Genomic DNA, 24,286 nt, shown 5'->3' with positions numbered 1-24,286 from the left:
AGTAAACTCTGGGAGTTGGTGATGGACAGGGAAGTCTGGTGTACTGCAGTCCATGGGGTCGCAAGAAGTTGGACATGACTGAGCAACTGAACTCCACTCCACTCACTTGGGTAGGTCTCAGACCACGTCATTTAGCTTCAGTGTACTCAGTTCATGTGCTTTGGAAGGAACTGATGGAGGGTTGGTGACTCTTACCTACTGGCAGTGAGAAAGGAGGATGACAGTGATTAGAAGAATATTAAAGAGTTCAGATCAATAGCTATTGGAATTTGAGATCAGCTCCAGGGATTGTCTTAGCTTAGTGATTTGTGGTGGTTTCAGATATCACTGATGGCTCACCTACATAACTAAGGTGTGAGTGCTGCGAAGTCAGGGGTGATTGTTAGTTTTGTTTGGGTTTATTTGTTTTGTTTTCATTTTCAGTGCCTAAAACCAGTCATGAATACTTCTGGTTGAGTAAGTCCAGCTTTTGGAAAATATTCGCCCTTTCATGAAAGGGCCATCCATGTGTGCTTCTCACTTCATTGTTCTAATCACCATCTCTCTGTTCCAGTGCCTGAGGGGAGTCAGCTTAATGAGTTTGGAGGTTTTACAAACCTCAAAGAGAGACAAATCCTTGATGTTTGGAAATCTGCTCCCATCATCATGTGGACAAGGCAGTGATGACTCCTGGGGCAGAGGATCCCAGACCACCCCTGCTGTTGGCTCACAGAGGGACTTGGTGGATGGACTGAGGGTTAATTTGTTCTCCTTCTGGGGCAGCCTCTGTAGAAATGGGTCTGCTATGCAACAGCACCTCACAGGAGACAAATAGATGAATCCTACCTCCACAATTGTGTTTTATGGGTCAGATGTCTAAACACGATCCCTGTAGCTCTGACCCCTGGTGGATTTATTTTCTGGGTGTTACAGTCCCTTGGTGTCTTGAAGACTATAGTCTGTAAAATGAGTACTCGGTAAGACAGCTAGCCAGATTTCCATTCTGGTTGTGTTATTGTTCTGTAACTCTGCCGAGAAGGTTCAGAAAGCTGTAAATCCAATGTGAATTTATAGCGGCAGACTGAAGTGTAACTGATGACAAGGTATTTCCATCAATTATTTACTCACAGGGGATCCCCAACACACCCACACCCACAGAGCTGGTCTATCATGAGTTAAAAGTAACATCCCATTTAAATTACTTGTAACACAGGCCAGCTCTAAATATTCACCATGTATCTATTCACCTCTGTAGCTTACAGCCTTTCCTGACCCACAACTTTACATTTCTGTGCCAGCAGTTCATTCTTTATCAGTAATGATCTTTCAGAGCAGTTTGATTTGTCTGTGCAGTGACATATGATATTTGGATAAACTGCTATTTGTTTCCTCTCTGGCTTTGCACGTGGAGCTCAGTGACATGTTTCACAGGAGATCACCTGTGATGAGGACAAAGGTCAGTGGAAAGCTGTTCAAACAGAGAGGTTTGGCCTCGAGGAGTCTGTCTGAACCTCAACTCTCGACCTGTCCATTGACTATGCTTGCTAATTGGGTCTTCAGTGCAAAGCAAGGAAAGATGCTCAGCATTGCTAACTATTTGTTTAGCCAGAACATGAAAATCAATCTACCAATGAGCAAAAGGGCACAGCAAACAACATCCCTGTGGAGTTGGGTGTTTTTGGCCTTGGCATTCAACAGATGCGGCCTGAGAGCTCCCACAACCCATGTGCAGGTGTGGTTCACATAATTAATGTGATGCTTGTTTCTTGCATGAAGATTTTCTTCACGATATGCAGGGCTGGTGAGAGATGAATAAAGAAAGCAAGGGAGCCTGAGGTTAGTAGAAATAAGTGACCTTGAAGGTTGTTTGGGTCCAATTGAAATGATGGTGTGCATTCTGATGTCCTGTGATGTATTCTTTTCTTTAATCGGTCAGATGTGAAGGATTTTACAGCTCGTGATGGAAGATAAAGCAAACACGAAACAAAAAACCTTTTTCTGAATATATTGCTCCATTAAACTCTAAGGAAGTAGCTTGTCTGGCTTGCCAAGAACAAGGTCAGAGGATCCTTGTGGCTTCTGGGTCCCTAGGTTTCCTTCGCTGCCCTCTGGCTGTTAGCCTTTGAGAGAAATTAAACAGTTGATCTCATCTGAAAATCACATGGAAAAGGCGAATTTTTTTATCACACAGAAAATGAAAAAATAAGCTCTTGACTTTTCTCAACTTAATGCTGTCAGATCCAAAGGAAATTAAAGACGTATACATTTGGTTTTAGGAATCTGATTAAGGAAATACCTTGGAAATTAGCCCTTAGCGCTGGACCTTCTTAGGTAGAATTTATTAGAAGGATTCTGAGTAGCAGGCATCTCTTATTTTCTTTTTCCCTTTTAAGGTGGGAAGCTCTTTGCTCCTTTCTCAAATGCCTGATGCTAAAGCAGGTACAAAATGGGAAGGCATATTTTAATCATGGGGGTATTTTCAAGGCTTGCAACAGAAAGTTACATTGGATCTCTCCAGGAAGGCATTTTTCTTAATAACAGCACCTCTTTTTCCCACTATAACCTTTGAAATTTATCCCTAACCAATTCAACTTCACATGCTTCCTTTTTAACAAAGGGAAGAAAGAAGAGAGAAAGTAAAGAAAGAATAAATCGACTGTAATGTGGCAGATGCATTTCTTGTGCTTATAATTGTGCAAAGAAAGAATATGATGCAGTAAAACTCTGCAGATTTTATTTGGTTTATTAGCTCTGACTGCATCTCAAGCTGTCTGACTGCTCCAATTTTAGACAACACATGACATCATAATTGCTTCTGGCATTTTACAGTAATAGATACTGGTGAGAGTTATATGAGCACCTCCCCTGCGCCCCCCCCCCCCCACTATATGATTACTTCTTTGGAAAATAGCAACCTCTCATTTGCAGAGCATGCACATTTTGACAGAGGTAGTTTACCACTATGTTGCCTGCAAAGATAGTCTGCCCTATTTAAGTTCGAAGGCAGCTTTCTCCAATCCACCAAACAAGTTCTCAGATTTTCACATTGCACCTACCAGCATATTCAGTGCAGCATGCCTGTCCAAAGTCCTGAACAATTAGCAAAATTTAGCCAAGACCAGGGCAACAATTATTTTCCTCAGAAAATCCAGATCCCTAAGGTGAGAGATTGGACCACTTTGCTGTAGTTCTAAAATAGCATTCAGATTCTCAAAACATATGGAGACATTTACCTTCCCTCTGCATAGGTGACCTCCTATATGCTGAAGACCCGGTTAATGAACCAGTGACAGGGAGATGGCTAAATGAAGTCACCAATGCAAATTTGAATTTACGATGACCCAAGCACTGGGTGATAAGGATATTTTCATAAAGATGTGGAACTGATGCAGACTTTGACTGCCACGCGGCAGATTAGCATTGTTAAACTGCGTCACAGTCCAAACAGTTCCTGGCTTGAATATTTATTATGTTCTTTAATCTTGCTGAGCAAACAACTAGATTTATGACCAAAGGAAAGGAGCTACTTTTTCAAGGAACAATATGTCCAGAAAGACTTCATAAAGACATTCATTGTTGGAGCTGGCAGGGTTGGTAGAATCATTTAAACCTCTCCTTTCCACGTGGGGCCAGAGAACCAGAGATGGTAAGTGACACTGAGGGTCACTTAGCTATTCTGTAGTGGTGTTGAGACTGTTTTTCTAGTTTCTGATTTCTATAGAATTCTTCTCACTGACACAAGCACCCTTGTAGCAGGGGAACAGCCTGTGAACCTGCAAACAGTTTCTGCTAATGTGCAAAAATCACATAGACATAGTGATCCTGAGCTGCTTTATATGTTTTCTCTTATATGTCTCTCTTAGACACCCCTTTGTACTGGCCTCTGGGAGGAATAGCATGAATTTCTCCAGCCCTCTTGCTACCTGAACCACAGCTGGAATGTTGTGACCTGGCCTTCTCTCTGACTCATCAAATCATCAAAGTGCATTTATGGCTCCTTCCTTCAAGACCCTCCCCTCATATATGGCCGTAAATAATGTGGGCATGAGTAGTCATATATTACAATGTGAGGCCAGAGACAATAGGAAGTAAACACTCTTCTGGGTCTCCAAAACCCTTTAAATCTCATATAGGGTTGTTAACAGTTTCTACTTTGAATTACCATCTTATATCTGATATAATACTGCTCTTTATTGCATATGGCCAAGATTGGTATTATTATCTCAATTTTAGAGATAAGAATTTAAGAGACTTATCCAAGATAAATGAAAAGTAACTGGCTGGCTTACCAGTGTTGAAATCAAGATATCTAGTTCCTAGTCTAGTCTTACTTCCAGCCCCACATTTCCTTACGACGTCTGGCACATAAACAATGATTAATACATTTGTTTTGAATAAATGAGGCAAAAGTTAACTCCCAAATGCTTCCATTTTGATAGTCAGAGTTACCTTAATCTCAGAATGTCCTGGAAAGAATTTATCATCTTCCCTTACACAACTGTTTGCAAACTTTTGTTCCTTATTTTACAATGAGACACCCTGCTTATCTATCTGCTCAAAGCAAAAACCTGTAAGTCACCCATAATCTGGAGAATCCTCCCTAAACCTGGCTAATTCTTTCCTCTGTATCTTGGTTTCCATCCTCTCTCCCTGCTACTGCTATCCTAGATCAGGTTCTCATCATTTCGGACCCACTCATGCAGAAATCTTCTTAGAGGACTCTCTTCCACAGGGTTCACCTCTCCTCTGCTGGTTCCTAAAAGATCTGCCAGTTCTAATTCATGAATCTGATTATGGCACTCTTCTCCATCATGGCGTTCCCTTTCAAGGATCGGAATCTTAAGCTATTTATATGGCATGCCATACATTTTATGAACTGGCCACCCCTTGCTTTTATAGAGTTGTCTCTTGCCAGTCTGGACTTCTCACTCTAAACTCGAGCACTCTTGAATGGTTGTCACGGGTCACACAAACGCTTTTATACTTCTAAGTCCTTGTAGCTGCCGTTCCCTAGAATGCCCCCTTGTGTGACAGAGTTGAATTTACAAAAATGTTATTTTGAAGACATGTAGCCATTTCTTCTACCATTAATGTCCATGTTCTTTTCACAATGTCAAAGTGGCATTTTAAAAGTAGCTTCAAGATTTTTCTCTCAGGCAATGAGATACCATATATACTTACTAAGACAGTTAAAATTTAAAAGACTGACTATGTGAGCTGTTGGGGAGGATATAGAGGAAATAGAACTGTCATACAATGCTGGTGGAAATGCAAAGTGGTACATTTCCTTTGATGCTTACTTTAAAAGTTAAGCATATATTAATACCTACTGGATGACTCAGCCCTTAAAGTCTTTGTTATTTACCTAAGAGAAACAAAAACATATGTCTATATCAAGGCTTGTATACCAATGTTCATAATGGTTTTTATCTGTTATAGTTCCATTGAAATGTCCATCAACAGGTGGTGGATAAATACACTGAGGTATATCCACATGATAGAGGATTGCTCTGTAATAAAAAGGAATAGACTGTAGATATACTTTACCATGTAAAAGAATATCAAAATAATTACATGAATGATAGAAGCTGGAAAAAGCCCAGTAAATACTGTGTGGTTCCATTTACATAAATATCTAGGAACTACAACCTAACGCATAGTGACAGAAAACTGATAAGTTGATACCTGGGGAAGAGGATGTCACAAGGAGAGGATGGGGCAGAAAAGGAGGAAAGGATTAAAATAGGCCATAAGGAAGTTGTTGGAGATGATGCATTTGTGTAGGTATGTTTTAACAGGTGTTTACATGTGGAGAAACATTACATTGATATAGTTTAGATATGTGTAGTTTACTGTATGTCTGTTAACTGCAATAAAACTGTTGCAAAAATTAGGTTCTAAAATCTGAAAATAATGAATTTTCAATTGTGAGAATTTCAGGCATTTTGGTTAGTGAACTTCATGTCTGGAAATGAGGAAAGAGGTGGAGCATCTTGCTGAAAAGGACTAAGAAATATCAAATTTTTTTTTTTCTGGGATTTTCTTTCTGTGTTAGGGTAGGTGAAATGCTTTAACAAAAGTATCCAGAACACCAGTGGCTCAGGACCGTAGAAACTTGTTTCCTATTCTTTGCAAGTCCTTGGCTGGCAGTGTTTTACATGATAATTCAGGGATCTTTATCCTTCCATCTGATGGCTCCATCATCCCTCAAGACCTCAGGGTCTTCTCTTGTATCTTGTCAGCAGGCAGAGGATGCGCAGGTAGATGGTGGCCCTGGAGGGGTTACATGGCCTGGGGCTAGAAGGGAAGGACCTCGCTTTTACCCTTACACCCATACATCCCATTGGCCAGAACCCACCCTCAAGACCACACTTGTCACCAACAGGTCCAATTGCATGTCCAAGAGAAAAGTGAAATGCCTTCCAGTCTCTATCATGCTCCTTACTATTACCCTCACCTCTACATTTCTTAAGAACCCATCACCACCATTTGACAAATACATTCATTCATTATTTAATAAATATTTTCCATGCACTTCCAAAGTGAGCATAGACTGCAGACCTGGTCCCTGTCCTCATTTTATTTACAGTATCACAAAGGGATATGGTACACATGAGGAGAAATAATATTAAATAGATATATTTATAAGTGATTAATTTTAATTGAAGTATGTGTTACAAGAAGAGTGATCAGGCAGATTATCCATGGCCTCTGTATAAATAAGATGAACATTTCACTCATCCAGCTCTTTTTTATTGAACACAAGCGTGGGCCACTGAGCTGTCATGGTACAAAACATCCAGTCTCATAAGTTCTAGTCATCTCTGCACTTGCAGAGTTTACAATGAATTGAGGAAATAAAACACCTTTACAAGGAGCTCTAATAAAAGGTCTTTTAGAAGCGTTATAAGAATTTGGAATGGTGACAACTAGTTACCCAAAAGTTACCTTTCTTCTGGTGAGAAAATACATTTCCCAGCTGTGATGGTTAATTTTATGTGTCAGCTTAACTGTGCTAAGCGGTGTAGAGACAGCTGGTAGAACATTATTTCTGATTGTGTCTGAGAGGGTGTTTCCAAAAGATATTAACATTTGAATAGGTAGACTGAGGAAAGAAAATTGACCTCATCAATGCAAGTGGGCATCATCCAATTCACGTGAGGTCTTGAAAAGAACAAAAAGGCAGAGGAGGTGTGAATTTCCTCCTTTTGCTGGAGCAGAAACATCCATTTTCTCCTGCTGTAGAGTATAGAGCATCATGCCCTGGTTCTCAGGACTTTGAACTTGAACTGAAATATACTGCTGGCTTACCTGGTCCTCCAATTTGCAAATGGAAGATTATGGAATTGTTTAACCTGCATAATTGCATGAGACAATTCCTGTAATAAATTCCCCCCCTATTCTCTCTCTCTTATTGATTCTATTTTTCTAGAGAACCTCAACTTGTATACCATCCTTCTGTGCAGTTAGGTGTGGCCATGAGATAAATTTTATGAGTAAAATGTGAGCAAAAATGGCATATTCAAATTTTATCTCTCTTGCTTAAAGAACATCACAGACTCTGGATTCTTGCCATTTCTACTTCCTCTGAGCTGTTTTATGTGACTCAGCTTCAGTTATGTGGATAAGGATAATGACCCCAAAGATGCAGAACCAAAGGACAAAAGGAGTCTGGGTCTGTAAATGATGGGGGCTCACGTGGACTGCTCATTTGAAGAATCTTATATTGGAAATCCATACACTTTCATCTTACCCAACCACAGTATTTCTGGGTGTTTTCATTACAAGAGCTCAGTTTTCAATCCTAAGTCATTCTGAGAAATACAAGAAAAAGAGAGATCCTTTCCTGCTGCAGTGATCAGGGGATGCTTCATGGTGAAGGGGACATTTAGGTTCAACATTTTTTCATGGGTCAAGGAAAGGGGACTTCAACAGAGGAATGAACCTAAGCAAAGGCATGGGGCTAGGAAAGCATCAGTTAAACAGAGACTCACATCATCACACACAGCTAGGGACAAATTCATCCTCTTCTCCCTCCCACCATGCAGGATGTAGAGGTCTCTAATTTTAGAAGTGCCTTTTCTGTTCTTTCTAGTCTAAAGATGTTTAATAACCTGTGGGGTTGGCAACATACTTAAAATTATTTTTAGACTTTTTGGTGAAATTTGCCATTATAATTGATCTTTTTTTTTAAATGATACTACTCATAACCCCTGAAGTATTGCTGCAGTGAAATGAGGATAATTGAGATAATTGGCTCTATGACTCAGCTTCAGGTCTTCAGATGGGCTGTATAATCTGGGTTATTTAGAATTCCGAGCATTAATCCTCGGAAAATCTCTCCATCATCTACTTGTACTGAGTTTTGTGGGTCAATGAGTATAGCTTACACTTGCTTTAAAGAGATTTTCTTTGAGACGTAGACATAGATAACAGGCCTGTGGGCAGAGCAGGGGAAGGAGAGGGTGGAACAAAATTAGAGAGTAGCATTGAAACATACATTATCACATGCAATACAGTAGATAGCTAGTGGGAAGTTGCTGTATAACACAGGGAGCCCAACCTGGTACTGCTCTGTGACAACCTAGAGGTGAGGGATGGGGTGAGGAGTAGGGGGATATTCAAGAGGAAGGGACATGTGTATACTTATGGCTGATTCATGTTGATATATGACAGAAACCAACACAAATTTGTAAAGCAATTAGCCTCCAATTAAAGAGAGAGAGAGATTTTCTTTGCTCCAAGCTGAATTGCGTCTCCCACCCAAATTCATATCTACCCCCATTACCTCAGAATGTGACTGTATTTGAAGATGGGGTGTTTTAAGAGGTGATTAAGTTAAAATGAAGTCTTGGGTGCTCCCTAATCCAACGTGGCTGGTGTCCTTAAAAGAAGAGGAAATTTGGACGCAAAAGGAGACAACAGAGATGCATGTGTATAGGAGAAAAACCACGTGACAACATGATGAGATGGAGGCCATCCAGCCAAGGAGGGAGGCCTTGGATGCTACCTTCCAACACTCTGATCTTGGATTTGCCAAGCTCCAGATCTGTGAGAAAATAAATTTCTGATGTTTAAGCTACCCTTCAACCTGGAAAGCATTTAATTAGTCATAACCCAATAACACAAAGCCCTAAATTGACTAAAATTCCTTTTTAAAAATTTTGTTCTGGGGAAATTAAGAAACCAGGTGAGACAGTTGATTTTCATTTATACTGTTATTAATGGTAATAACCACTAATAATTAGCTCATATGGTAAACTACTATTTAATGAGCACCTATTTGTGTGACATATTCTGCTGGGGGCAGTGAGGTATGTGAAGATAAAGCAACTGCTTAGTTTGCTCTCAAGCCATTCAGGTTAACAGCTAACAGGGATATAAGTTTAATATAGATAAAAAGAGCAATGAGAGGGATATAAATATTTTTCCAAATTGCAGGAAACCTGCAACTTAGGGGGAAATTTTTTTTTTTTTTCAATCAAGGCAGATCACAATCTCAGTGGATTTTGGATTCTGTCTCCGACGTTGATACAATGAAACTAATGTTAAGAAGGTGATCCCTAACTTACTACAGCAAGATTCACTTATGGTTTCCTGGACTGATATAGGAAAGGTTTGTGAGCAAAGAAATGAAACAAGATATTTTATTCTTGTACCACCCAGAATCACATCAGCAAAATCTTCTGTTCCCATTAGCTATGAGCCTCCCTTATCTTGCCTAAAGGCCAACAACACAGTTTTTAGTGCCTTCAAAAATTCTGTGTTTTAGGAATTTTGAGAAGGAAGTTGCAAAAGTTCTTACTGTTTGACTACACAGGATGTCAAAAACAGAAAAAGAGAAGTGATAAATAAAAAGGATAGTTTCCTCTTGATTCTTGGAATAATTGTAATAAACGGAGACAATAGTATTACCCACTTTATAGACTGAGAAACTGAGGCACAGAAAAATCAAGTGCTGTGCCCTATATCACACAACTAATAAGTTTTGGGGACAGGATTTTAGCTAATTTCAGCAGTGTACAGAGAAAGTATGCTTCACCCTGCATTCTACTCCTAACAATAGTGCAAAAGTGAGCAAAGCAAAGCGGCAATAGGTGAGAAAATGCAATGGACAATAAGCATATGAAAGGATATTCATTCTCTTTCTAGTAATAAGAGAAATTTTATAAAAAGATACCAATGTTATCCTTGAGTGTCATACAACATCTGTAGTAATTGTTCAACTCTTGTTAAAGCAGGAAAGTAGCCATAGAAAAATATATAAAAAATGAATGTAGCAGAGTGCCAGTAAAACTTTATTTACAGAAACAGGTGACAGGCCGAATTTGGCCAGTGGGCTATAGTTTGCTGACCACTGCATTGTGATATTCTAAGGAACATGATAAAATTACAAAAGGAACAGATAACAGACAAGAAGAAATATCCCAGATATGATATTAAGGAAAAAAAATGCAAGCTTCAAGGTAATATGTCTGGTAGAATGCAGTTGTTATAAAGAATTGTATAGAAAAATGCACATGACAGTTGTATGTTGAGATGTGTATTTCAACACATAGGTTGGAATATGGGCATAGTGCCCACTCCAGTGTTCTTGCCTGGAGAATCCCAGGGACAGGGCAGCCTGGTGGGCTGCCGTCTATGGGGTCGCACAGAGTCGAACATGACTGAAGCGACTTAGCAGCAGCAGCAGCACTGATGCAAAATGTGGGCTGTGGAGACAGACTAGGTTTTGACCCTGCTTCTACTATAATGTGTGTGACCTTGGGCAAGTTACTTGCCCTTGCTAAGTCTCCTTGTAAAATGGGGGCAATAATACACCTCCTCTGTTGTTATGAGAAAATATGAGTGCTTGCACAGGGTCAGTACCCTACGGGCATGTTGGCACAAAGAGCAGTTATACTATGGCTTGTCTACTTGCCCTCCCATTCCCATTGGTTCTTTGGCTGCTCATGTGCTCTTTGGGGCTGTGAACATTCTCCTACTTTCTGTTCTCACTGATAACACGCTTCTCTTTTCCCCGAGGTTGTCTGCTATCCTCTTATTTTCCTGCCTCAGTGCCTTCTCTGTTCTTAGCTCTGGCTACCCCTGTCCCAGTTGAGTCTCTCACTAGTTCATCTCTCATAGAAAATTGACACCTTTGGTGAATATTTCCTGCTGCCCAGGTACCTGAAACAAGGATCACCACCCTCAAAATCATCCCTCACTGCTGACCCTGAAATCCCCTGACTCCAGGCAGAATCTGGGCATTGGGATGCTCCTCTTGATAGTGAACGTCTGCCATACACCATCTCCAAGCCCCACATCCCCTCGTATACTTTGTGACCTCATTTATTTTCCTTCACAGGAGTGTTTATCCTGATGTCCAAGGATCTAACCAACTTCCCTAAATTCTTTTCCTGTTTCTCCCTAAAGTTCTGCAAAGGGAACTCTTAGTAAACTGTCCTAACATGCTAGAATTGGGGGCAGCATATATACCACTAGCATTTCTCCACTCTGTCTGAAGTACTCAGACCTTTGCTACAAGCTGCACTAAGAATTTTCTTTGAATTGTGATTGTGGGGTAGAAATGAGGAAGTAACCCTTGAAAACAAATGCATTCTTTTTCTTCAGTTTTAATATTTTTACTAGTGTCAACAGGCTTTGCTATCAGTAGAGATGACTGGAGTCTAGGGTTCAAGGAAACATCTCCAGATAACAATCATTAAGATACCAGTTCCTTCTGCCATCTCAGCTGCCTCAGGTGGCTTTCCCTTCATGTGGGATGAGTTGCAAAATTCGTATGTGTCTGACTTCATCAACATTTACTGCTTTCTACCTATTTCATCAGAAAACACATGGTTAAGGCTTGTACTTGCACCTTCTAACCTCTCTGAAGAAGTTTGGCTTTTCTTTTGTTGAACAGAAGGCTTCCCCAAGGGGGAATAATGATACTTGATCCCCACATGAATTCACATCCAAAGACCACAGGAAAGACTGCAGAAGAGGAAGACATTGAAAATTCAGGCCGTGTCCAAGGAAAAGCAAGCTTAATGACCAAAATCCTAAACATATTTTGTTTGTTACTCATTGCACTATATAGCTCTTTATTTTTCCTCAACTCTTCACCCTCATTCTTCCCACTGAAAGTGTTTGGCCTTGGAATTCAGGTAGTTTGTTTGACTTATTAATATTTTTAAATGTAATTTGGGAAAATTACCTAAACTTTCTGAACTTCAGTTTATTTATTTATTTTTTTTTGCAGAATGGAATAACCATAGCTACATCCTAAGGAAGTTATAGATAATTGACACTTACTGAGTTCCCACATGCACCATGTATTTTATACAGTAGTGGACTTCCTTTATCCTGATACATGGCATCCATTCTCTTTCCCTCTGATAGGGCTCAGTTTCCTGTGGGAGATTTAACTCTCCCTAGGTCTGTGGCCTCTTAGTGGCGGTGTCAACTCAGGGGTCTCCTTTCTCAACCTTGGAGTTGATGGGATTCCTTTTGCCAGATCTTTCTTTACTTCACCCAGTATACCTAAAAGAAAGTTGTTCATTCAGTTGCTACATCATGTCCAACTCTTTTGCAACCCCATGGACTATAGCTCACCAGGCTCCACTGTCCGTGGGATTTCCCAAGAAAGAATACTAGAGAGGGTTGCTATTTCCTTCTCCAGGGGCTATTCCTGACCCAGGGATCGAACCTGCATCTCTTGCATTGGCAAGCAGGTTCTTTACCACTGAGCCACCAGGGAAGCCCCAAAGGAAAGTCACATAATTCAAATATGGTTAACCAGAGCTTTCGGTTTGGGAGTCGTATATATTGAGCCAGGTAACTGGTAGATATAGCTAGAATTTATTCACTTCTGGTGCCTTCACTGTGATACGGTAGCATGCTTCCCGCCCTGAACACTTTCTGGGAATCTGTAGCTGGTGAGAGCATGGTCCTTTAGCTTTCTCATTAATCTTTTTACTTCCTCCATTTTTTTCTCCAAACATTTTTTCTTCAAGTCTTTTTTTTTAAATTTGTTTGCAACAAAAAATTCCTTATATATATACACACTAATTATTTCGGGGCTTCCCTGGTGGCTCAGATGGTAAAGAATCTGCCTGCAATGTGAGAAACCCAGGTTTGATCCCTGGATTGGGAAGATCCCCTGGAGAAGGGAATGGTTATCCACTCCAGTATTCTTACCTGGAGAATCCCTTGGACAGAGGAGCCTGGTGTGCTATGGGCCATCGGGTCTCAAAGAGTAGGACACGACTGAGCCACTAACACTTTCACTTCACTTTCATCATTATTTCATTTGATTCTGACAGTAATCCTATGACGTAGGTACAATAGTTATTCCCGTTGTCCCTATGAAGAGACCGGGGGTCCAAGACAGCAATTAACTTACCCCCATTGTGTAGTAGAGGGAGAAGCTGGAAGATTAAATAAAGAAGTGGAAGATTAAATAAGGTAGAAGCAATTGAAAGTGCCTTTCACAGTCTTTAGCAGAGAGTATGCACTTATCAACATGCATTAATTAACTCTAAAATTAATTCTGAGTCTTTGTACTCAATGAAAATTGACCACCTACTATGAAGGGGAAAAAAGTAACACATCCAGTATGAGAAAATAGAAAATAAGGCGGTGACTCAGTGATTTATAATTAATACATATATATAAAATATACAAATATATAAATTATATATATGATATAAAATATATAAATATGTATAAATTATATATGTTATATGTAATTATATATATAACAGATTACATATGTTATATATAATTTATATATAATGTACAAATATATATAAGTATATATGAGAATATATATAAATTTATACAAATATTGTTCATTTGTTGAAACTTGGACTTTTGGGAGGCATGTTCTCCGCTCTGGAATTTCACTGTATTTCTAAAGAACGTTAGAAAATTTGGGTACTCAAGCTATATTGAGCAAGGTCTATTAGAAACAAGCCACAGAGTTTGGATTCAAATCCTTTTTTCGTGGTTTAGTGTGGTCCAGACCTTGAAATAGCCATTGCCACATCTTAAACATCCCCCTGACACCTTTGCTCTGCAATAAGCAAAAACAATCACGGAGCCCTCCTAGTCATCCCTGGAAGAACATATACAAGAGCAGTCAGGGGAATGTTTGCAAGCTAATTATGTAACGGAAATTTCACAAGGTAGCAGGGACTACTCACCAGGTGTTTGAGACTGGTAAAAGTCTAACAGCACGGCAACCATTTCAATAAACTCTGTTATTAAGTTTATCTGAACTTCTGTGTATCTCAAGAGGCCAGTTTGATTTCTTTTCAGGCATATTTTCATCCAAGCAATTTCAGTTTTTGATTTATTCATACTTGATTGTCTCAGTTCAGTTCAGTTCAGTTCAGTTGCTCAGTAATGTCCGACTCTTTGCGACCCCATGAACCGCAGCACGCCAGACCTTCCTGTCCATCACCAACTCCCGGAGTCCACCCAAACCCATGTCCATTGAGTCAGTGATGCCATCCAACCATCTCAGCCTCTGTCGTCCCCTACTCCTCCTGCCCTCAATCTTTCCCGGCATCAGGATCTTTTCCAATGAGTCAGCTCTTTGCATCAGGTGGCCAAAGTATCGGAGTTTCAGCTTCAACATCAGTCCTTCCAATGAACACCCAGGACTGATCTCCTTTAGGATGGACTGGTTGGATCTCCTTGCACTCCAAGGGATTCTCAAGAGTCTTCTCCAACACCACAGTTCAAAAGCATCAATTCTTCAGTGCTCAGCTTTCTTTATAGTCCAACTCTCACATCCATACATGACCACTGGAAAAACCATAGCCTTGACTAGACGTACCTTTGTTGACAAAGTAATGTCTCTGCTTTTTAATATGCTATCTAGGTTGGTCATAACTTTCCTTCCAAGGAGTAAGTGTCTTTTGATTTCATGGCTGCAATCGCCATCTGCAGTGATTTTGGAACCCAGAAAATTGTCTACTGATGTATAATAAAACCCCAGCCTCCCTGGGTGCTGAATGTGCATGGAAACATTTTTCAATGGGATAAATTCCAAGGGGGAAGTTGAACAGTGTCTGTTCTTTTCTTTTTCTTCTTTAGGTGTTTTGTACTTTTATTTATCTTTTTCAATCCAACCCTAACATAGCATGGATTCCATGCTCCCTGTGGGCGATTGTGTTGAATTAAATCTGACCTTTTCTGAATGGTCATTTTGGTGTTTTGGAAATGATGAAAGATCAACACTTGATTAGTATAATCAGCATCATGCTCTCCAACTTGTTACAAGGCTATTTTCCTTTGCAGTAAAGTGGTGTGGACTTGGAGGACTGAGGGATGGCCTGGCTTTCTGACTGTTCTGCTTGGTCAGTATGTCAGTAATTGGGAAGGGGAGGGACATGTTCTGTCTAACTTAACCCCTGGCTTTTGCACACACTCGCTTTTCAGTTGAATGCCTGATCATGCTGGGGCTGGTTTTCACATGCACCTCTTGTTAAGGCTGTAACTGACTGTCTTTTAAAATGAGGCCAGTCTGCATGAAATGCTCTGTGGAAGGAACAGGCTACTTTCATGCTCAATAACACTTGGATTTGGGCTCTGGCATTCTGATAAAGTTCTGCTTTCAGAATTTCCCTGCAGCCTGGCTGCCATAAGTGCCCATGGTCTCCTCTGATGGGGAAAAGTTTTCTTTATTGGATGGGTATCCTCCAAAGTGGTTTCAAGGGTCCTTCTGGGGTGTCTATTGGCAGAATGGGAACATACATTTGTCCTCAAAGCACACTTCTTTGGGGATGATTTATTCTACAGAATAAATTGCCCAGAGGAACTTGGGAAAGGGACTTGAGGCGATTGTATTTATTCTCCATATAAAGAATAAGTAACATTCCCTGATAATGATCAGTGTACTGAAAACACATCTTAAACCAAAATAACATTACTGTTGCAGAGCTCTAAAGAAATGTTTACAGTCTTTCTTTATGTGAGCAATTGCAAACATAGATTTTGTTAGGTTTCTCAAATGTTGACGTATTACTCTGAGTTTTAGGTACAGCTATAAGTGTCACCCACCAGGGAAGCCCAATAAGGTTCGAAGGGGATGATAATTACATTTATGACATCAGTTCAGTTCAGTCACTCAGTTGTGTCCGACTCTTTGTGACCCCATGAACTGCAGCACGCCAGGCCTCCCTGTCCATCACTAACTCCCTAAGTATACCCAAACCCATGTCCATCGAGTCGGTGATGCCATCCAGCCATCTCATCCTCTGTCATCCCCTTCTCCTCCTGCCCTCAATCTTTCCCAGCATCAGAGTCTTTTCCAATGAGTCAGCTCTTCGCATGAGGTGGCCAAAGTATTGGAGTTTCAGCTTCAACATCAGTCCTTCCAATGAACACCCAGAACTGATCTCCTTTAGGATGGACTGGTTGGATTTCCTTGCAGTCCAAGGGACTCTCAAGAGTCTTCTCCAACACCACAGTTCAAAAGCATCAATTCTTCGGTGCTCAGCTTTCTTTATAGTCCAACTCTCACATCCATACATGACACTGGAAAAACCACAGTCTTGACTAGATGTACCTTTGTTGACAAAGTAATGTCTCTGCTTTTTAATATGCTATCTACGTTGGTCATAACTTTCCTTCCAAGGAGTAAGCGTCTTTTAATTTCATGGCTGCAGTCACCATTTGCAGTGATTTTGGAGCCCAGAAAAATAAAGTGACACTGTTTCCACTGTTTCCCCATCTATCTGCCATGAAGTGATGGGACCGGATGCCATTATCTCAGTTTTCTGAATGTTGAGCTTTAAGCCAACTTTTTCACTCTCCACTTTCACTTTCATCAAGAGGCTCTTTAGTTCTTCTTCAATTTCTGCCATAAGGGTGGTGTCATCTGCATATCTGAGGTTATCGATATTTCTCCCGGCAATCTTGATTCCAGCCTGTGCTTCCTCCAGCCCAGCGTTTATGACATAGGGAATTTAAAATATATTTAAGGCATTTAGCATAATAATCACACAATGAATGTTAATATTAATATTATTGCTATCATTTTCTTGAAAGAGAAACTATTTGTAGAAATACAGGTGAATTCATGCTGTTTTATATTTGACTTTTAGACATCAAGATACATATTTTCATAATTTATTGAATCATGAAGCCGTAAATATTAAGTGATTTGACCAAAGCCAATGTGGCAATTTCAAAAATCATGTAAATTCTTTTTGACTTTCCTCTCATTAAGAAGTAGAAACTATTCCTTTCTCCTTGAATATGGATAGGACTTAGTGGCTTGCTTCTGCAACACTAAACATTGAGGAATGCAAGGATGTGAAAATATGTGACTTCCTAGGTCATAAAAGGCAACCCACCTAACTCCCTCTTGGAATTTAGCTGCCATGTCTCAGGAAAGTGCAGGCTGCCCAAAGGTATTTTGAGCAGCACTGGCTGTTGAAGTCCCAGCTGATCACTAGTGTCAAGAACCTAACTGAGGAGTGAGGACAGCTTGGCATGACTCCAGCCCCAAGGTACTTCAGACCCCAACTTCATGGAAAATCCTGAACAACACCCACCTCCAAGCCCTAAAATGTCCAAGACTGTGAGAGGAAATACTGATACTTGATTACTGTTGTGTATGGCATCAAGTTTGATGTGGTTTTTTGTTTCACAATAGCTAACCAAGAAACTCAATTCCTTTGACTTTTGTCCATTGTTTTGATTGCTTCCTTAAAACAATTTCCTGTCTTTCATTTGGTTTAAATTATAATTTACAAAATGCTCTTATTTCAGGCATACTGAGGGTCTTAGACTATTTTTAGAAAATGATATAGCTGGGAAGGATATCAGGGCTTATTTATTTGAACTTACTCATTATGCAGATGAATAAATTAAACCTCAGAAAATTCATTATTTAGGACCATTGTAAGTGGTGAGACACAATGCTTATTTAGAACTTGTTAAGTGTCTAAATGTTGCATTGTAGATGGCCGTGATAACAGTCATAAGCAATGGCATTCCACCAAGTTGTTCCCACATGCAATTGACTGACAATGCAAAGCTGGTTATTATCAGGTTCACTTGATCAAATAATTTAGGCTTCCGTTTGATTTTGGAAGGCCTGAATTATGCGTGAGGAATGAATTTATTTTCTGGTACCCACTTCATTTTGTGCTTTGTCGACAGAATCAAAATACTCACTTAAAAGCATACAGAAGTGCACATGCATATGATTATTCATTTGTATACTTTTATATTAGAGTTTGAAAGCATTTTCCCCTTTTCTCTTGGAAGCTATTGGAAGAAATGGATTAGAAAATTGAAAACTAGAAAAGACAGAATCAAGGTGTGTGAAAAACAGGGTGTTTGCTGAAGAAGCCAGTCTTCTGTGGTTGGGTGAGGGAGTGCATCTTGCTACCATCGGCAGCACAGTGGTCTCGCAGAATCCTGGGGGAAGATTGCAAGAAGGTGATGGGAAATTTCTATTTTTTGCTTTTGCCCACTCTGCATTTATCAGCCTGAGGGATAGAAAGTTAATCTCAAGTTACTTAGGTCTTTTTTTTTTTTTCCTGCTGCTCCCAGTGCTTTTTAGGGGCTGCTGCTCCTCTGGTTCCCTGAGGCTGAGCGGAGGAGGAGGCCTTGAGAGGCCCAGGTGCCACCACAGAGAGCACTTGATACATTAAACATTGAGCCAGTTCTTCTCTGCTGGATGCTCAGCAGTCTGGGAGCAATTTCACTGGTACCCAAACACACCTTTCATAATGACACATTCTTAAATTTCTAAACCTTTTACACCTTTAAGATTAAGTGAATTATTACAGGTTTTAAAATATCTTTTGCTCTGATTTTGGCCAGCAGATTGATTAATTGATTTGTGATTTCTATAGATTGTATGCAGTTTTCCACCAGCTGTTGGAGAGGAAGAGTTGCCCTTGAAAGAGAGCACACTATAATTTTCGGATTTGTCCCAGATTATCCAAGCATAGATAAGATGGCCAAGGAGAGAGGGCCAGAGGATGTTTTCTTCTTTATTTTCTTGGTCAGTGGCCCAGGGTATAGTAGAAGTATCCCTGATTACACAAAGAGAATAAAGTTAGCTACGTTTGATATGGTCCTATGGTTCAGAGATGTAAGTCATATGAAAAAAAAGCCACGTTGGTGTGAAGAGACTAACTAAACTCAATCCCAGTTCCATCACCTATGAGACAATAATATGTTACCTAATTTACTGGGACCTCAGGCTCCTCATCTCTACAATGGGAATAATACTAATAACTTTATCAATTAAATGAGATGCAATTCAACAGCTATCAATTGAACACTTAGAATTTATTTTTCTTTTTTCTTTGCATTGATTCTTGATAACGTAATCTAGGCCAAAATTTGAATTGAATGCTGATAATCAAGCTGAGAAAGAGACAATAGGATCATTTCATTTTTATTTTATATATAAAATAAAGCTTCAAGTTTAAGAAATTTTAACTCTATTGAAAACAGATATTTTATCTGTCTGAATCTCCTGCATTAAAAGCTCTGTTTGAAAAGGCTCTTTAATTGTATCTCCTCCCCTCTCCTCACTCACACACGATTTCCAGGAAGAAGCAGTACTTTATCCCATTCTGTATAAATTAGTTTCAGATAAACTTGAAGCAAATCCTCCTGACAGTGGTATTACTTTCATAGCAGATGATGAAAGCGTAGCACTACAGTTATTCTACATTTTTTTTCAAAGAAATAACTTCTACTGAGTTTCATTATTGCAAATATTACACTTCATCACAGGAATATGGCCAAAGCCCAGTGGCTGAAGGGTGAATGCACTTGTACAGGATGAAGCACGATAACTCTTAGGATGGGTGAAAAAATAACAAATATCTCTGTTTTCCTTTTTTGTACACAAGATTGCAATTCTGTGCCATACCAAAATGCAATCCAATTAAATGTATGGGTGTGAACTGACAAGGACTGATCAATTGCATTCTAGAAGGAAGACTGAAGTTTCTTATTTCTTCCAGGTTACATTAATGATCCAGGGTTGAAGCACTGTTGTATACATTCTAAGAATACAGAACAATGGAGTTGCAGCTGAGGTGAAAATCTCCTGTTGTTAAGATTACCCTTAAAAACTCTTAGGAAGGCAGCTCACTGGATGTGACATTTGTGTCAGGAAATCCACTGAAGACTGTTTCTCCTCCAGTGTTAGAGCAGATGGAGCTTCTTTTCTTGGCATTAATTTTACTTTTATTTTTTTTATTGGAGTGTCATTACTTTACAATGCGTGTTAGTTTCTGCTGTACAATAAAGTGAATCAGCTATATGTATACATATATGCCCTCCCTCTTGGACCTCCCTCCCACCCCACCCACTCTCCCACCCATCTAGATCATCACAGAGCACTGACCATATGACCCAGCAATCTCGCTACCGGGCATATATCCTGAGAAAATCATAATTCAAAAAGACACATGTATCTCAGTGTTCACTGTAGCACTATGTACAATAACTAGGACTGGAAGCAAGTCTTCCCAGGTGGCTCAGTGGTAAAGAATCTCCTTGCCAATGTAGGAGTTGCAGGAAACATGGGCTCGATCCCTGGGTCTGGAAGATCCCCAGAAGTAGGAAATGGCAACTCCCTCCAGTATTCTTGTCTGGAGAATCCCATGGACAGAGGAACTTAACGGGTTATAGTCCATGGAGCTGCAAATAGTTAGACATGACTAAGCACGCACCCACCTGCAAGCAACCTAAATGACCATGAACAGATGAGTGGATAAAGAAGATGTGGTACATATATACAATGGACTATTACTCAGCCATAAAAAGGAACAAAACTGGGTCATTAGTAGAGATGACAGATGGATCTTGCTTTGGTTGGGCACTAGGGGAAGATGTTAGCTTGCCTTTGAGACAGGCTTTATGAAAAGCAGCCCCCTTTCTGCCCTCCAGTCACACCTTGGTGAGGCGAGTGCTTCCATTGGGGAGGCTCATGGATCTACTGGGAGATGGCTGTGTCACTTTCCTGTCATTGTCACTCCCGGGTATAGTAATGGGGAGTAGGATTTTGGTTGAGATTAACTGCATTCTTCACGTGGTTATTTCCTTATCTCCCTGTCTCTTTGACTTCTCTTTTTTCACCTAAGAGCATATCTTTAAAGTTTATAAAAACTATGTCTGTGTGTGTGCAGGGGAGGGAGGAGAGGGTGGTATGTATAGAGAGAGTGACATGCAAATGTAAATTACCATATGTAAAATAGATAGCCAATGGGACTTTGCTGTATGACTCGGGGAACTCAAACTGGGGCTGTTTAACAACCTAGTGGGTGGGATGTGGAGGCAGGTGAGTGGGAGGTTCAAGAAAGAGGGAACATAGGTATACCTATGACTGATTCATATTGATGTTTGGCAGAAACCAATACAATTCCGTAAAATAATTATCCTGCAATTAAAAATAAATACACTTAATTATAAAAAATAAAAAAAAAAATTAAACATGTATATAATAGAACTCCCCTGAATATGCACTAAACTCTGTCATTATTTTTAAGTTCCTTTGTTTTCAGACTCAGGATTTATTAGCATTTCTGATTGACATCCTCTTTTATCCCTAGAGCTCAGAGTCTCAGAAGGCTGATAGAGGTTTGCTGAATGGCTGACATACAGTCTAGGCTCTCCAAGACATTGATCCTTACCAGTGTCTGCTCAGCTCCACAGGGGACCACGGAGCTTTCTTAGGTGGTGTGGAACTGTTTCTTTTGTTCAAAAATGTTCAGTCTTTTCCACTGTCATAGCAAATAATTTATTTAATACAGTCAGTTACAGTCAGGCACACACACAAAAATCATTTGTGCTTCATCAAAGCAGAGAAAAACTCTCTATTTTTTTAAACAGTGCCACCTAAAAGGAGTTACATCTTTTGGTTTGCAAACTGGATATTTGGTGCACCAAAGTTGAACCTGGGAACCCTAAAGTTCTGAAGTAGCATGGAGCAGTGGAAAGAGCCCAGGACTTGTACCCAATTGAATGTGACTTATAGGCCAAACTGATACTTACAATAAGCCAGAACCTGTTAGATGAGCTTTTCATACGTTGGCTCATCCTTAATCTTCCCCCAAATCCTATGATGTAAGACTGTTATCTTTATCTCCATTTTGAAGTTGTGGAAACAGAGGCAGAGACATTAACATGCTCCAGGCCTCTCAGCTAGGAAGTAGCAGAATTGGGACTTGAACCTCTGTAAGGGCTTCCCACCTGATGCAAAGAGCCGACTTATGGGAAAAGACCCTGATGTTGGGAAAGATTGAAAGCAGGAGGAGAAGGCGACGGCAGAGAATGAGATGGTTGGATGGCATCATAAACTCAATGGATATGAGTTTAAGCAAATTCTGGGAGATGGTGAAGGACAGGGAAGCCTAGTGCGTTGCAGTCCATGGGGTTGCAAACAGTCAGACACGACTGAGTGACTGAACAACAGCAACAACATAGGACTTCCCAGGTGGGGCTAGTGGTAAAGAACCTGCCTGCCAATGAAGGAAATAGAAGACTCAGGTTCAATCTCTGGGTTGAAAAGATCCACTGGAGGAGGGCATGACTACCCATTCTAGGATTCTTTCCATGAGAGTCTCATGGATAGTGGAGCCTGGAGGGCTACAGTTCACAGGGTTGCAAAGAGTCGGACACGACTGAAGCACTTAGCATGCATGCACGCAATCTGATTCAGTTCCTACATATTAAACGGCTGCTTCTCTGTTTCCCCCTCACTCTGTTTCATCTAATCCTCATGATACCTCTGCAATGCAACTACTATCATCCACAGATAAAATATAAAATTACAAAATCAGCTCAAATTTACCTGCTCATATGAGAAAGATTCAAGGCTTGAGTCCAGACATCTCCAAACAGTGATAACTGTCAAAATACTGTTTCAAAGAGGGACCTGAGCTGAAGCTGTGGTTTTACCACATACAAGCTCCGTGACCTCCTGGCCATCACTTATTCTTCTGAAGCCTCAGTTTCTTTATCTCTAAAGTGGTGATGATGACCAGCTTTGCTCATCTCATGGGTGTGAGGAGAGAAGCATGTGAAATGATATAATAGTGAAAACTTGTTTCTTACCAGTGTCCTTGGCAGCAAGTAAGGGGATCTGTTTGGGTCATTCTCCCCTTTAAATTTCCCAGTGGTGCTATAGCCTGCTTCAACCTGGAAGAGCCCTTTTCTAAACATGGGAGTTACTTCCCAGGAGGGACTTGGGTGGTGAAGTATGTGGATCTGCCTCATTAATCTATGTGATAGAGAAGTTTCTAACTTTCTTGACTTTGCTTGGGAGTCCAGGCTCAGGAGGACCTGGAGGATAAAAAGAAGCTACCCAAAATATTAACAGCTCTTTTTGTAAAAATGACAAAATATTTAGAGGGAGGGAAATGCCTCCTAAAACAGCATATTATGGAAATTCCTCTTGATGAAGAAGGTTTACTCTCATGACACATTATAACTTTGTAATCTGAGCTATTAGAAAACAGAAGGCCCAAGGACCCATATATGACATCTTATAAGGGATGATGTTATTTTAAAACCTCATAAAACTATTGACAACTGTCCTTCAAAATTTAAAATATGATTCTGGGAGTCTCGAGGTGGATGCAAGTGAGGGCAAGAGTTGGATTCAATTTTAGGAATGGGATTTATGAATGATAATCCAGTATCAATGAAGGCAATGGTACCAGCTGAGTGGTAGGCTGATTTGTAGAGTAGATGAGGAGGTAGTCTGGGTCCAGATTCTAGAAAAGATATTTAAAGTGATACTTAAGTTCATTTGCTCTCAAGAGCTCCTGGGACAGTGTGGAGCCAACTAAGTTGCTTCAGTCCTGTCCAACTCTTTGTGACCCTATGGACTGTAGCCCACCAGGCTCCCCTGTCCATGGGATTCTCCAGGCAAGAATACTGGAGTGGGTTGCCATGCCCTCCTCCAGGGGACCTTCCCAAGCCAGGGATCGAACCCATGTTCCTTACGTCTCCTGCATTGGCAGGCAGGTTCTCTTCCACTAGTGCCACCTGGGAAGCCCTGGGACCATGTTCACACTAAATTCCTGCATTAGTTATCTACTGCTGTGAAATTATTCATTGGTTTTGTCTGTGCGCATTCACGTGACTGCATTGAGATAGCTGGACCGCTTTTTCTATGAGATTCTTCATCCTCAAGGAGGCTAGACTGAGTTATGGTGGGGGCAGCATTACAAGAGGACAAGCCCAAACATAAAAGCTCTTTTTCAAGTTTCTGTTATGTTTGCAGGTGTCTTATGAGCCAAAGGAATTCACACAGTCATGCCCGAATCTG

Source organism: Giraffa tippelskirchi, chromosome 1 (assembly GCF_054371585.1).
Source record: "Giraffa tippelskirchi isolate mGirTip1 chromosome 1, T2T-mGirTip1v1.2.pri, whole genome shotgun sequence".
Classification (NCBI taxonomy): Eukaryota; Metazoa; Chordata; class Mammalia; order Artiodactyla; family Giraffidae; genus Giraffa; species Giraffa tippelskirchi.
Note: the sequence above shows the minus strand (reverse complement) of the source record.